The 13,182-nt window shown below is 33.3% G+C and overlaps 1 long non-coding RNA gene across 1 annotated transcript; it reads left to right on the top strand.

Moving 5' to 3' along the window:
* The first annotated feature begins 9,093 nt into the window (after window positions 1-9,093).
* On the top strand, window positions 9,094-9,419 carry LOC111369252. Its single transcript, XR_002698090.1, has 2 exons — window positions 9,094-9,225; window positions 9,300-9,419. It is a non-coding gene; the product is annotated as an uncharacterized LOC111369252 (long non-coding RNA).
* Window positions 9,420-13,182: the final 3,763 nt, after the last annotated feature.

The following is a 13,182-nucleotide window of genomic DNA, read 5'->3' on the forward strand; positions in this document are numbered from 1 at the left end:
ACATCTTTGGGTTACGATTGAACTTAGAGATCAGCAACTCTTTCATAGTTCAATTTATTTATCTCTTAGATAATATCTGTATCTAGTGTTTCATGAAAGTCTAAATACTTCCAAATAGTGGTTGTCGACTCACAATTTATTTCAATTAAAGTTGCATATAACGTACTTCAATTCAATTATTTTAATTTGATCATCCAAATTAAATCAAGGCCATCATATGGACCAACAATACTTTCCAAGCATAAAACAATTCAATTGGTCTCATGATTGAAGTCAATTTCAACAGTTGAGAGGGCTAAGCATCTTGATTCACAAGAATTGCAACTTTTCTTATCACATTTGTAACACTTCATATAATAGTTTCATTTCATGTCAAATAATAAGGTACATATTCATCTTATTCACAATGAACGAATCAACAATAGGTTGAAAAGTTGTGTTCTCAAGAGACACAACCCTACAAAAGAACATACCTCTTGAATTAATCTCTATGAAGAGACACACTAATTGAAAAATAATCACACAAAAGTCATGATTATTCATATAAAAAGACACATCTTTCCATGCAAAATTTTCTACGATTTTCCAACAATTCCAAATAAATAAGCGACTGAATTCTCAATACTAAATAAAGATTTTCACCATAATTAGGACAAAATCTCATTTTGTCATACTCTTTTACAAAAATAATTTAGTATAAGTCATCTTATTTAATTTCATATAATTAATTGAGGCTCAACTAGTTCATGTCCAACGATTTGAGCATTTTTCTCCTTAACGCTTATTCAAAGTGAAGATGGAATAACAATGAATATGTTAATTCCAAACCATTATACATCCATTGTATAAGTTTATTCCATCTGTAGGAAAGTTCACTTCCATATCATGAGAGATATTGCAATCTCACATAGACGAAAATGATCTCCGGCGAGTTTTCAAACCCATTATTAAATATAGAAGGATGAAAGACATTAAAATCTGGTTTAGCAGCCTTCTGCCATAGAGTAAAACAATCTTGAATCTGCAACACTTTAACAAATTCAATTTGGAACTTCTAATTCATCAATTTGGAAAATTTAATGGAAGCAAATAAAACTGCCATCTCATCATCTTGCTTACCACGTTACCGGCAGCCATGCATAACAATTGTAACAAATGGAAAACACAGTTTCATAATAGTTCTTACAAGCAACGCCAATTTTTTACGTATAACCATGGCAAATGAACAATTCATAATGAATTATACCAGCCAAATAGATCCCTTTTGCCACCAGGTTTGAATTTTCTTCTTTTCATTTTTCAACATGTGTTCCTTTTTAAGAGTACAGTGCTTTATAGCAAGTTTCTCAAATTCTACCCGTAAATGAAAATACTTTTCCCTACTTTTTCACCACATATTCTCTAAACATTCTCCAAAAAAATACTATTCAAAACGTAGCTGTCTTGAAACAAAGGCAACCTAGCTAACAAGGTAAATCATGCCTTGGTTATTTAATAATATTAAAGAGCCAATTTCAGATTACACGATTTAAAAAATTGTAAAATAATGCATTCAAAATTATCGTTACCTGAAAAGTTTAGGGAACTGGATGTTAGATTATGGCCCGAGATTATCCTTGAAAATCATCATAAATAGCTTGTGACATTTCGAATTTGTATAATAAAGAGTTGTTTGACTTTGTTGCCCTCTTTTGCTACATGAAATCAGATATATACTAATCTATATTTGCAACATTAAATTCGGTAAAAGAATAGGTAAGCAGTTCTCACTGGATTTTGAGATATAATAATCTGTATTTGCAACAATAAATTCAATCAAATAAAAGTTCATTTTAATTAACAAATCATAATCAATTTTTTCTTTCCGAGTTTCCAAAATTTTCTCTGTTTCATTTTTCAGCAAGTGTTCCTTTTTAAGAGTAGAGTGCTTTATTGCAAGTTTTTCAAATTCTACACGTAAACCAATATTCTTTTCCCTACTTTTTACAACATATTCTCCAAAAAATAATATTCTGAACATAGCTGTTTTGAAAGAAAGATCACTTTAAAAGGAAAATCAAGCCTCGGTTATTTAATAATATTAAAGAGCCAATTTCAGACGTCAAGATTTAAACAATTGAAAAATAATGCATACAAAATTATCGTTACCTAAAAAATTTAGTGAACTGGATATTAGATTATGTCTCAAGATTATCCAAAGTATTTAACGAGATTTTGGAAATCATAATAAATTGCTTGTATCATTTCTCATTTGTAAAATAAAGAGTCATTTGACTTTGTTGCCCACTTTTGCTACAAGAAATCAGATATATACAAATCTGTATTTACAACATTAAATTCGGTAAAAGAATATGTAAGCGGTCCTCACAGGATATTGAGATATAGTAATATATATTTGCAGCAATAAATTCGATCAAATAAAAGTTCTTCTTAATCAACAAAGCATAATAAATTTTTTTCTTTTCGGGTTTCTAAATTTTTCTTCGTTTCAATTTTCAAAATGTGTTCCTTCTTAAGAGTAGAGTGCTTTATAACAAGTTTCCCAAATTCTAAACGTAAACCAGTATACTTTTCCCTACTTTTTCCCCACATATTCTCCAAGCATTCTCCAAAAAATACTATTCAAACCATAGCTATTTTGAAATAAAGGCCACCTATTACGGTAAATCATGCCGTGGTTATTTAATAATAAGAAAGAGCCAATTTCAGATTACACTATTTAAAAAAAATGAAAAATTCTGCATACAAAATTATCATTACCTTAAAAGTTTAGTGAACTGGATTTTAGATTATGGCTCAAGATTATCCGAAATCTTGTCAAAGATTTTGCAAATCATCATAAAGAGCTTGTAACATTTCGCGTTTGTATAATAAAGAGTCGTTTGACTTTGTTGCCCACTTTTGCTACAAGAAATCAGATATATACTAATCTGTATTTGCAACATTAAATTTGGTAAAAGAATAGGTAAGCATTCCTCACTGGATTTTGAGATATGGAAATCTGTATTTGCAACAATAAATTCGATCAAATAAAAGTTCTTTTTTATCAACAAATCATAATCAAAATTTTCTTTTTAGGTTTCTAAAATTTTCTTCGTTTCATTTTTCAGCATGTGTTCCTTTTTAAGCGTAGAGTGCTTTATAGAAAGTTTCTCAAATTCTACACGTAAACTAAAACACCCTTCCCTACTTTTTTACCACATATTCTCCAAATAATTTCCAAAAAATACTATTCAAGGCGAGAAGTGCTACATGTACATAATTATCTACATAATGGTATCCATAATTACACGTGACATTGGATCCAACCTTTAATTCAAATCTCACACTTGCACATTAATAATTGGATGATTGTCACATCACATTATGGACACCATTATGTGCAATAATTATGTACAAGTAGAATTTTCCATTCAAAACATAGTTGTTTTGAAATAAAGGCTACGTAACTAGGTAAATCATGCCTTGGTTACTTAATAATAATAGAGAGCCAATTTCAGATTACACGATTTAAAAAATTGGAAAATAATGCATACAAAATTATCATTACCTAAAAAGTTTAGTGAATTGGATTTTAGATTATGGCTCAAGATTATCCAAGATTTTGGAAATAGTCATGGATGGCTTGTAACATTTCTGCAGATGCCCTCAATCCAATTTGATTCTGTTATATTTCTTTGGCAAAGCAAGATGGCTGAATAATTCCTAATCAGGGCCCCTTGTATATAAATCATTGTACGTTTGAAAAGAAAGGATAAAGAAAGATGGGTTTCCTAGTCAAATTGGTACTATGCTACTTTTGCTTGTCCTTCATCCTGGCTGAAGCCCAAAGAGCAAATGTTGAAATTCGAAATCAAATACAAGAAAATATTGAAGGTTTACAAAATAATCGATAAGAAAATTATAAAACGATTAAGGTTTACAAAATAATTCATTTCTCAGTCTCTCTTTTATTATTATTTTTCCTTGTTTATAGATTTCATAATTTCAAGGAATTTTCTCTTCCCTTTTTTCTCCACTTTTCGCCTCTGACAAGGATCCGATTTCCAAATTCCGTAAATGAAGAAAAGTTCTCTAACATTTTATTTGTGTAAGGGATCTGCTGGAATAACAGAGGGGCCGACAGCCCCTCTAATTGAACCCCACCTTTAAGGGGAAGGTCCCAAGGTGGGGTTCGGTCAGAGGGGCTGTCAACCCCTCTATTATTCTAGCAAAACCCTTTGTGTGAAGCTGTAAACATTTTAGCTTGTACTATACTATGCTTGTTTAGGAAATTAAAGAGCTGACATGTGAATCCATAATCAAAATCGCGGAATATGGTACATTCTAACGTTATGAATATTTGTCCAAACTCCAAATTTGTACATTGTCAATCCCAGTTATAGTCCTAAGAGCATCTCCAATCCGTGGCCAAATTTGGTTCACCAAATTTGCGTAGGACCCTCTCTAATGAGGGGTCAAATATAGTGTAATAAATAGTATTGAACCACCAAATATAAGAATTTTCATTAACCCCATTTTGCCCTTCTTTCCCCTTTACAAAATTTTTTCTATGTTCCTCTTTAATATTTTAGTATTAATAGAATATAATTATTTTAATGTGATGGTTATTTTTTTAACATTTATTTTTAAATTGTAATCAATTAATAAGAAATAATTATTTAAAATAGTACAATGTAATTTTTATAATTTACGGTATTATGTTTAATTTTTTTAATATATTAATAAATGCAATATTTTATTTCATTAAATAAAATTTCTAATTTAATTTATTTTTGTAATACTATAATTTATAAATAAATAATTCAAAGTAATTTTTATGTAAAATTTTGTGTAAAACCATCTCTATTGGTCTATACCAAATTTGGTGCCAAATTGGTATACACCATTGGAGATGGCCTAAGATGTTTACGAAAACTTATATTATGTTCTCTACTTTTGAAGGAGGCGCCATCTGTGGTTTTCAATGAAGGTAGTGTTTTGATATCATTTCAACCACATATTCTTCAATAAAATAATATTATACTCAAATCCAAAATTTTTTCTTATTTTTTAACCACACATTTCAACATCAGTCACTATTCCATAATACATTCTTCCCAAATAATGGATGACAAACATAACTTCTATTTCATCTACAACTCTACTTCTAGGGTTTGGATTTTCTTTATAAATACTAGACTCTTCTTCTAGTTTTTGCTGGGTTGTAATATCTCTCTCATACTGGTTGTCAATAAAACGCTCGGTTCCTCCGTCACTTTTAATCTTGTTTTTACTTGTGTGATCATATACTTCATATTGCCTCATTAACCTCCTTAGTTTTCCCAACAAGTGGTTTCAGGGGAGCTTCTATCTAATCTCTAATCTGGGGTCTTACCCTGCTGCTACAAATATATTGGTTACACTGAGCTCACCTAAAAAGTGAAAATTGTGTGCAGTCAAAGAGTTGTTTCGCTTTCGACAAAGTGGTTCTAGCTCTGGTATGAATCCTAACAAGTGGTATCAGAAATATAACTTATGAAAAATGATATTCCGCTTTTGAATCACAAAACAAGGTTTTCATTGTGGCAAGTAAAGATGATAGCAGTTTTGGCATAAATGGATTTGGATTATGCGTTGTTGGAATTTGACAAGATGCCCATAACTTGGACAACAAAGAAGAAGCACCGGAGAGATCAAAAGGCACTTTCACATATAAATCTTCATCTGTCTAACAACATTCTTCAGGATGTTTTGAAGGAGAAGACAGCAACTGCATTATGGTTGAAACCAGAGCAACTGTGTAGGACAAAGAGTTTGACAAGTAAGTTGCATCTAAAGCAGAGGCTATATTATCATCGCATGGCATAAAGAGGATCTTTGAAAACTGATGCGAACTCGACTAGCAGGGTTTCTATCGAACCCACTGGAATTGACATCGGATCCCAAGAACGTCCAAATACGACTAAGGCTTAGGATTTAACTTCTGAACGATGAACCAAGAAACAAAAGATATATTAAACCAATGACCTTTGGATCACAAAGTCTCGAAATCTCTTGACCTAAAGAATTAATGAATCAAACAACCCAACGGTAACGGCGACGCTAATGACCTTTTGATTACACAACCTAAAGAATCTCACTCGATAATTTGATCGCCACAAGAAAATATAATTTCCTTGATAAGTTCGGTAAATTGTTCAACAAGAACAAAGATAAGTGAAGCAAAGCTTCGAGAGAATTTTATTATTCATCATGGAAAAGTCTTGTTTACCATGAAGATAAAAATCCTATTTATACTAGAAAATATAAAATAATTAAAAGCATAATTAAATCCCCTAAATTATGGAAAAACTGTGCACTAGAGTTCTAGAATAAAAAAAATATCGAATAACATAAAATCCTACCATAATTAAACTATCGCACGAAGTTGGAAAATTTGACCCGAATTATTGAGGTGCAACCTCATGGTATTGATGAATACGGTCGCATGATGCGATGAAATGCTGCTTGGAATTTCCCTGCCGCTTCTAGTACGGCCACATGGTGTCAATGCCTTGCGGTCGCAAGGCTTTACGGTAGAACCCCAATTCCAGCTTCTTGAGTCGCATTGGTTCCAAACATTTTTGGTCTTCGACTTCCACACACATTTACTTGCAAATTGTCTTGTCATCCACATCATTTTGCGCCCTATAGCTTGATCAAACAATTGGCCAACTATATCACTCCCAATTTGCCTCCAACTTAGCTCGATTCTTAGCCTTGACCTTTTCCCAACAATCAATAAATGCTCGATAGTTTGGTGCACGTCTTGGATCACATAATCTCCTCTCTCTTCGAAAGGATTTGACCTTGAATCCAAAACTTGATCACCCAAATTGTATCCTTTATTTCCGATCATAGCAATCACATGAAAAGGCTTATCACCTCTTGGATGATACTAAGACCTCTTTTGAACCCGTGTCCTCCTCTTGCATATGTAAATCCAATCGCCTTCACAATGATCAAAATGCTCGCATTGTGACTGCTTACTTTGCCCGTTTGAGATACTCCTAAAACAATTTCATGTGGTGAGTCACTATGCTTTCTTCATGTCTTACTCGGCCTAGGTAATTGTAGAGATGACAATGCAAATGGCTTCATGTTTCCAAGTATTTTATCTTGGTAGCTCAACTTCTTGTAAATAAATCCCTTCCATTGCATTTGAAATTCCCTTGTCTCCTCAGGAATCACAAATTCAATCTCCGGCAAATAAGATATCTCCAAAGAAAGATGTTATTGCTTAATGTTATCCACCAATTGATGTTCCATACTTGGCTTTTAAGGGATTCCAATTGAATTAGAATTAATTTTTGGAATCGAATCTTCGTTGACCTACAAAATAGAATTAGCAAAAATAGGGAGAGAATTGTTAGTTATTGCCAACTCCGAAGACTCCTCCTCCTTTTCATCCCACAATTTCAATTCCATTTTAATCATTTCGTCATTCTCATTTTCAATCGCAATCCCCTTTTTATTTGCTTGTGGCTTCTCTTCCTTTTTCTACCTCATTATTTTTACTTTTACTCTTTCGCTCCTTCGATTGAACAACTTGAGAATTAATCATTTGACGAATTTCTGCCCATTCCTGCTTATAATCCATCCTAGCACCCTTGCTTGATTTACTACCCGTACACTTATCAAAATATTTTTTCTTCTCCCTTGGATACTCAACCCCATAAGTTCTTCTAGGCACCGCTCTAAGTTCTCGCTCACGCCGATCACTTTTATCATAGTTAGGTGCATATCGTCTCCTCATAATCGCCCTCAATTCACCCCAAGTTTCCATTGGCCTCTCACCATACCTTCGCCTAGATGTTTTCAACTCATCCCACCAAATTAAAGCATAATCCACGAATGAGCCAACTACTAACTTTAACTCTTTCTCCCCGGAATAATCATGGCGCTCAAATATTAATTCAACATTTTCTTCCCACGCCACATATGCGTCGGGATCTTTTCTACCCTTAAATTGTGGAATTACCGTTTTTACATTAATCACTCTTCGTCCAACACCATATTCACAATAACTCCTATCCCTTTCTCCAAACCTATCACCTCTATGTCTCAATCCCCGTACTCCAACATCAACCAACTCATCTTCATATGCATTACGAATTTCAATCAAAGGCTTCCATCTATCCCAACTTCGCACATTAGACACGTCATCACATTGATTCCTATGAATTTTTTTCAACTTCACATCAATCCTATCCATCTTATTTTCCATGTTTTCAATCATCTTTTCAACCACCTCATCATATTTTCCAACATTTTTTTGGAATTTTGATTTTGACTTGACAATTTATTTATTTTTTTGACTTTTTTTTTGCTCTTTCTTTTACCCCTGTTTTTTTTTTTTGACAAATCAAAGACTCACAATAATTGAAAAAAATTATTGAACTCAAAAACACAAAAAAATAATAAAACAAAAGACTGAATAAAAAAAGCTGGATATAACCTTGATCTTGGTGCCTAAAGCTCTGATATAAAATTATGCGAACCCAGCTAGAAAGGTTGCTACCGAACCCACAGGAATTGACACCGGATCCCAAGAACGCCCAAATACGACCAATGTTTAGGATTAAACTTCTGAACGATGAACCAAGCAACCGAAGGTATATTAAACCAACAACCTCTTGATCACAAAGTCTTGACATCTCCTTCGAATTTGTGGATTTGACCCAAAGAATTAATGAATCAAACAACCCAACGGTGACGGTGATGCGAAGGACCTTTTGATTGCACAACCCAAAGAATCTCACCTGATAATTTGAACGCCACAAGAAAATATAATTTTCTTGATAAGTTCGGTAAATTGTTCAACAAGAACAAAGATAAGTGAAGTAAAGCTTTGAGAGAATTTAATTATTCATCATGGACAAAGTCTTGTTTACAATGAAGATAAAAATCCTATTTATCCTAGAAAATATAAAATAATTAAGAGCATAATTAAATCTCCTAAATTAGTAGGCTATCTAGTATCTTTTACAATCTTTCCTCACTTTGAGGCCAAGTTTTTGTATCTCTATTTTAATATTGCTCTTTTGGTAAATTTCTGTGACTGCAGGCAAAACAATACAAAGTATTGCCTTCTTGGCTTCCCTGTTTGAGGAAAGTATCTCTCCTCATCTTGTAGTTGCTCCACTTTCAACTTTGAGGAACTGGGAACGTGAATTTTCCATTTGGGCTCCTCAAATGAATGTTGTAAGTATGCAAGATAGTTAAGGTAATTTAAATATTAGTTCATATGTGTACTCAGCAAGAGTTAACTGTTGCAGGTGATGTATGTTGGCTCTACCCAAGCTCGTGGTGTGATCAGGGAATATGAATTCTACCATCCTAAAAATCAGAAAAAGAGTAAGAAGAAGAAATCTAGTCAAGCTGTTAGCGATAGCAAACAAGATAGAATAAAATTCGATGTCTTCCTGACATCGTATGAAATGATAAACATGGATTCAGCATCACTAAAACCTATCAAGTGGGAGTTCATGGTAATATTATGCTTTTTTGTGTGCATTTTATGCCTTCTTAAAAGCTATGCTGACATCTATATATAGATAGTTGATGAAGGCCACCGTCTTAAGAACAAGGATATTTTTCGCAACGTTTAATATTAAAACATTGTTAATATAACTTCCAAAACATATTTGTCACAACATTTATTAAACGTTGCAAACATAGGTTCTTTTGCAGCGTTTATCAAAACGTTGCCAATATGAAGTTAAATTGGTTAATTGTATCTACTGCGGGGACCTTTGGTTTCAGTAGCAGTATCCTTTAAGTCTTATTTAGCCTCTCTCCTCCTATTTCTAGTTTGATTTTTGGCCTTTCTGGTCTTTCGCACTTCTTTCCTTAGTAGCGATAAGCTAGTTACAAAATAAGTGTTGATAAGACATAAAATGTCGTGTTTTACATCCATTACTACATTCATTTTTGTGATTAATTAACGCGTAAGTGCACTGAGTACCCTTATATTTTGATTTAGGTCGCAATTGGTTGATTATGGGATAAATTAGAGGAAAGGAGTGAAGAAGAACCAAAGTGAAAGAAATCAAAAGATCAAGGACTAAATTGCAAATATCCAAAAGTTGAACCGGGAGACAAACGATGGAATGAAGATTCAAGAGTTTTAGAGGTCAAGTGGATGAGGAAAGAAGTCAAAGAGGTGAAATATAGTCGAAGTATAATCACACATCAATTTTCGATCGAAAAAGTAATGCACCTATTTTTAGCATCATATTGGGACCCATTTTCGACATGGTAGATGATAGAATTGGAAGATGACTTCTGAAAAAAGTTGTAGGTCTTGGAGTTACCTTTTCACCACAACTTGAATCACCTCAATCGAACATCGGGAAAGAAAGTTATGACTAAAATACTGAAAACTGTCTCGCGGAGAAAACTGTATAACCATGCGGTCGCATGGTTCGTTTTCCATGTGGTCGCACGAACTGGTTTAGCAATTTTTGGAGCCCTTTTTATTGTTCCATGCAGTAGCATGGAAATATACTATGCGGCTACATGGAAGGAATTCGAGGCGCGATTTTTTATTTCCTTTTTCCGTCTAACCATGTACGGAAACAATTCTTTTCACCACATAAATACCCCAATTCACCCTAGAACGTGAAAGAATGCCCCAAATCACTTTTCTCTCGTTTGTGCTCTAAAATTGAAGATGTCTAGCTAATTTCTCATACTTGGTCGAGGATATTGAAGCCCCAAAATCTATACAACTGTGAGATCGAATTGTTTTATTAGTTTAATTCATGTTTTTGGGTATTGAACATTCTTTTGCATTTATTTTCAATGATTGTGGTGTTTAATTGCTAGGATGCATACTAGTTTGTTATTCATTACAATCTGCTGCTAAGTTAAACATCAAAAATCCGTAATTGTTTGATTGATTTAACTTGTAAAGCAACTAGGATTAGTAACTTGCTGGTTTGGAAATTATTAAATCTTACGAAGAATGTTTGAATAGGTTAAATGCAAACGCTTGGCTTGTGTTATCTAGTTCATCGATTTCTCTAATATGTAAAGCTGTTATTGAATTAAATCTTAGCGCTTGTCTATGGTTGTTTGATAATTAGGATTAGTTAGAAGGTCGTTGCCCTAACTAATTACACTTAAGGAGAAATAGGAAATTAATTTGAATGGTAATTATTTTTCCAACGGTGAATATTCAAAATATGAATTGATTCATACTTGCATCTATGATCAGTTGTAAAATTTTGAAGGTGTATAATAACTCTGGGCAAGGTTAGTTTTTTTCATTGCTTGAATCTAATTTATTAATTTGCATTGTTTTTAGTTAGAATTGATTTCAACACATTCAAAACCTTCCTTTTAGTTAATTTAGTATAGAAATACACTAATCACTCTTCGTGGGATCGACCCTTACTTCCACTACTACATTTGTTTTAAGGAGTAGAGGTTTTAATTTGGAGTGCCTACGATAGCACACACCAAGTGTTCCCATGTGTTCTTAACTAAATATTTGATATTGTTGGGTGGGAAGGAAATATTGGGTCCCTTGTTGCTAGGGAAAGGGAAAGGGAAAGGGAAAGGGAAAGGGAGAAACTATAGAGTAAAGTTCTACTACTATTATGGCAAAGGAATTTTTTTATCTTTGGAGTTGAAACTAATGTTCGTTATTTGAGTTGTTTGATTACTAATTTTGTATCTCAAAATGTGAGAAGACTAAATTTAATGCTAGCCTAATCTCTTGATTAGAATAACACGTTTTTACACCATCTTATTGGAATGATATTAGTTTTAGCGTGAAGTTGTACTTGATGGAGGTGCATTTTATAAAAGAGCATGCTTGATGGTGGAAGAATTTGTTCGATTTCTTCAAACTTGATGGTGCCGATGCACATAAAGTTGAGCCTCTCTTTATAAGCAAGGTATTCCATTTGAAACTTTGATTTTCTACAGCAAGAATGATACATATAGAAAAAATGCAGTAAATATGTCTTAACAAGGCTCAAACTTGTGGAATTTAGATTCACTAGCTTTTGCTCTGTTTTATTGTAGCGGCACAGTCTTCAAATGTTGATAGATCAAATTTGTGGAATTTAGATTCATAAGCAAGGTGTCAAAGATTTCCTCACAAAAAAAGTACCAAAGCTCGTGTCGAAGATTGCTGTGAAGAAAATTGAGGAGGCTGATGGGTTTGAAAAATGCACTGCTTAGTTTGTCATTTTTTTTTTTTTTGGAAAATGTATTGGATTTTTAGGTATTTTAGAATTTTGGACTTGGATTTTGTATGGGTATTGTTACATTTTAGAGTTCAATAAATAATGATTATTGGAGTTATTTGAAATAATTATCCTCTGTCATGTTTTGTGTTGGAATCACTCTACAAAACCCAAGAAAATAAATAAATAAAAGATCTACGCCAACGTTTGTCAAACGCTATAAAAGACAGGCTTTTGTAGCATTTGACTGTCTATTGCAATGTTTGATAAATGTCTTTTGCAGCATTTGACTGTCTATTGCAACGTTTGATAAATGCTGCAAAAGATGGGTTTTTACAACGTTTGACAAACGCTGCAAAAGACGAGCTTTTGCAACGTTGTTTAAACACTACAAAAACTTTTGCCTCAACGGTAACATCAAACTTGCAACATACGCTAAAACGCTGCAAATGACTTTTTGCAACATTTTTTGGCCACTGCAAAAAGTCTTTTTTAGTGTAGTGATAGAAGATAGGTTAGGAAATAAGTTGGATAGGATTGATGCAAATTTAAAAAATATTAATAGAGATCAATGTGGTGAGAGGTTCAATGTGTGAAGATGGGAACCTAGGATAAAAAATTGTGATGCATATGAATATGATTGTGACATTGATGGAGTACTGGGATTGAGATATAAATGTGATAGGTTTGGAGAAAGGGATATGAAGGATCGGCATGAGCGGAAATTTAGGGAGAAGCCTTGGAGATGCTATGGGGATGATTATCCAGTGGAAAGAAAAATACCTAGTACGAAGTGTGTGGGTAGTGCATCAAGCAAGAGGATTGGGGTGGATTATAAATAGGAATTCTCTGAGATTCTCAACATTCTTATGTCTCAAATTAATCATCCAAAGGGACGGAAGGAGCAAGAGGGAAAAAAGGAAAATATTGAGGTGGTAGTTCGTGAGGAAAAAGAGGAGGA

This window comes from Olea europaea, chromosome 20, assembly GCF_002742605.1.
Source record: "Olea europaea var. sylvestris chromosome 20, O_europaea_v1, whole genome shotgun sequence".
In the NCBI taxonomy this organism is placed as follows: Eukaryota; Viridiplantae; Streptophyta; class Magnoliopsida; order Lamiales; family Oleaceae; genus Olea; species Olea europaea.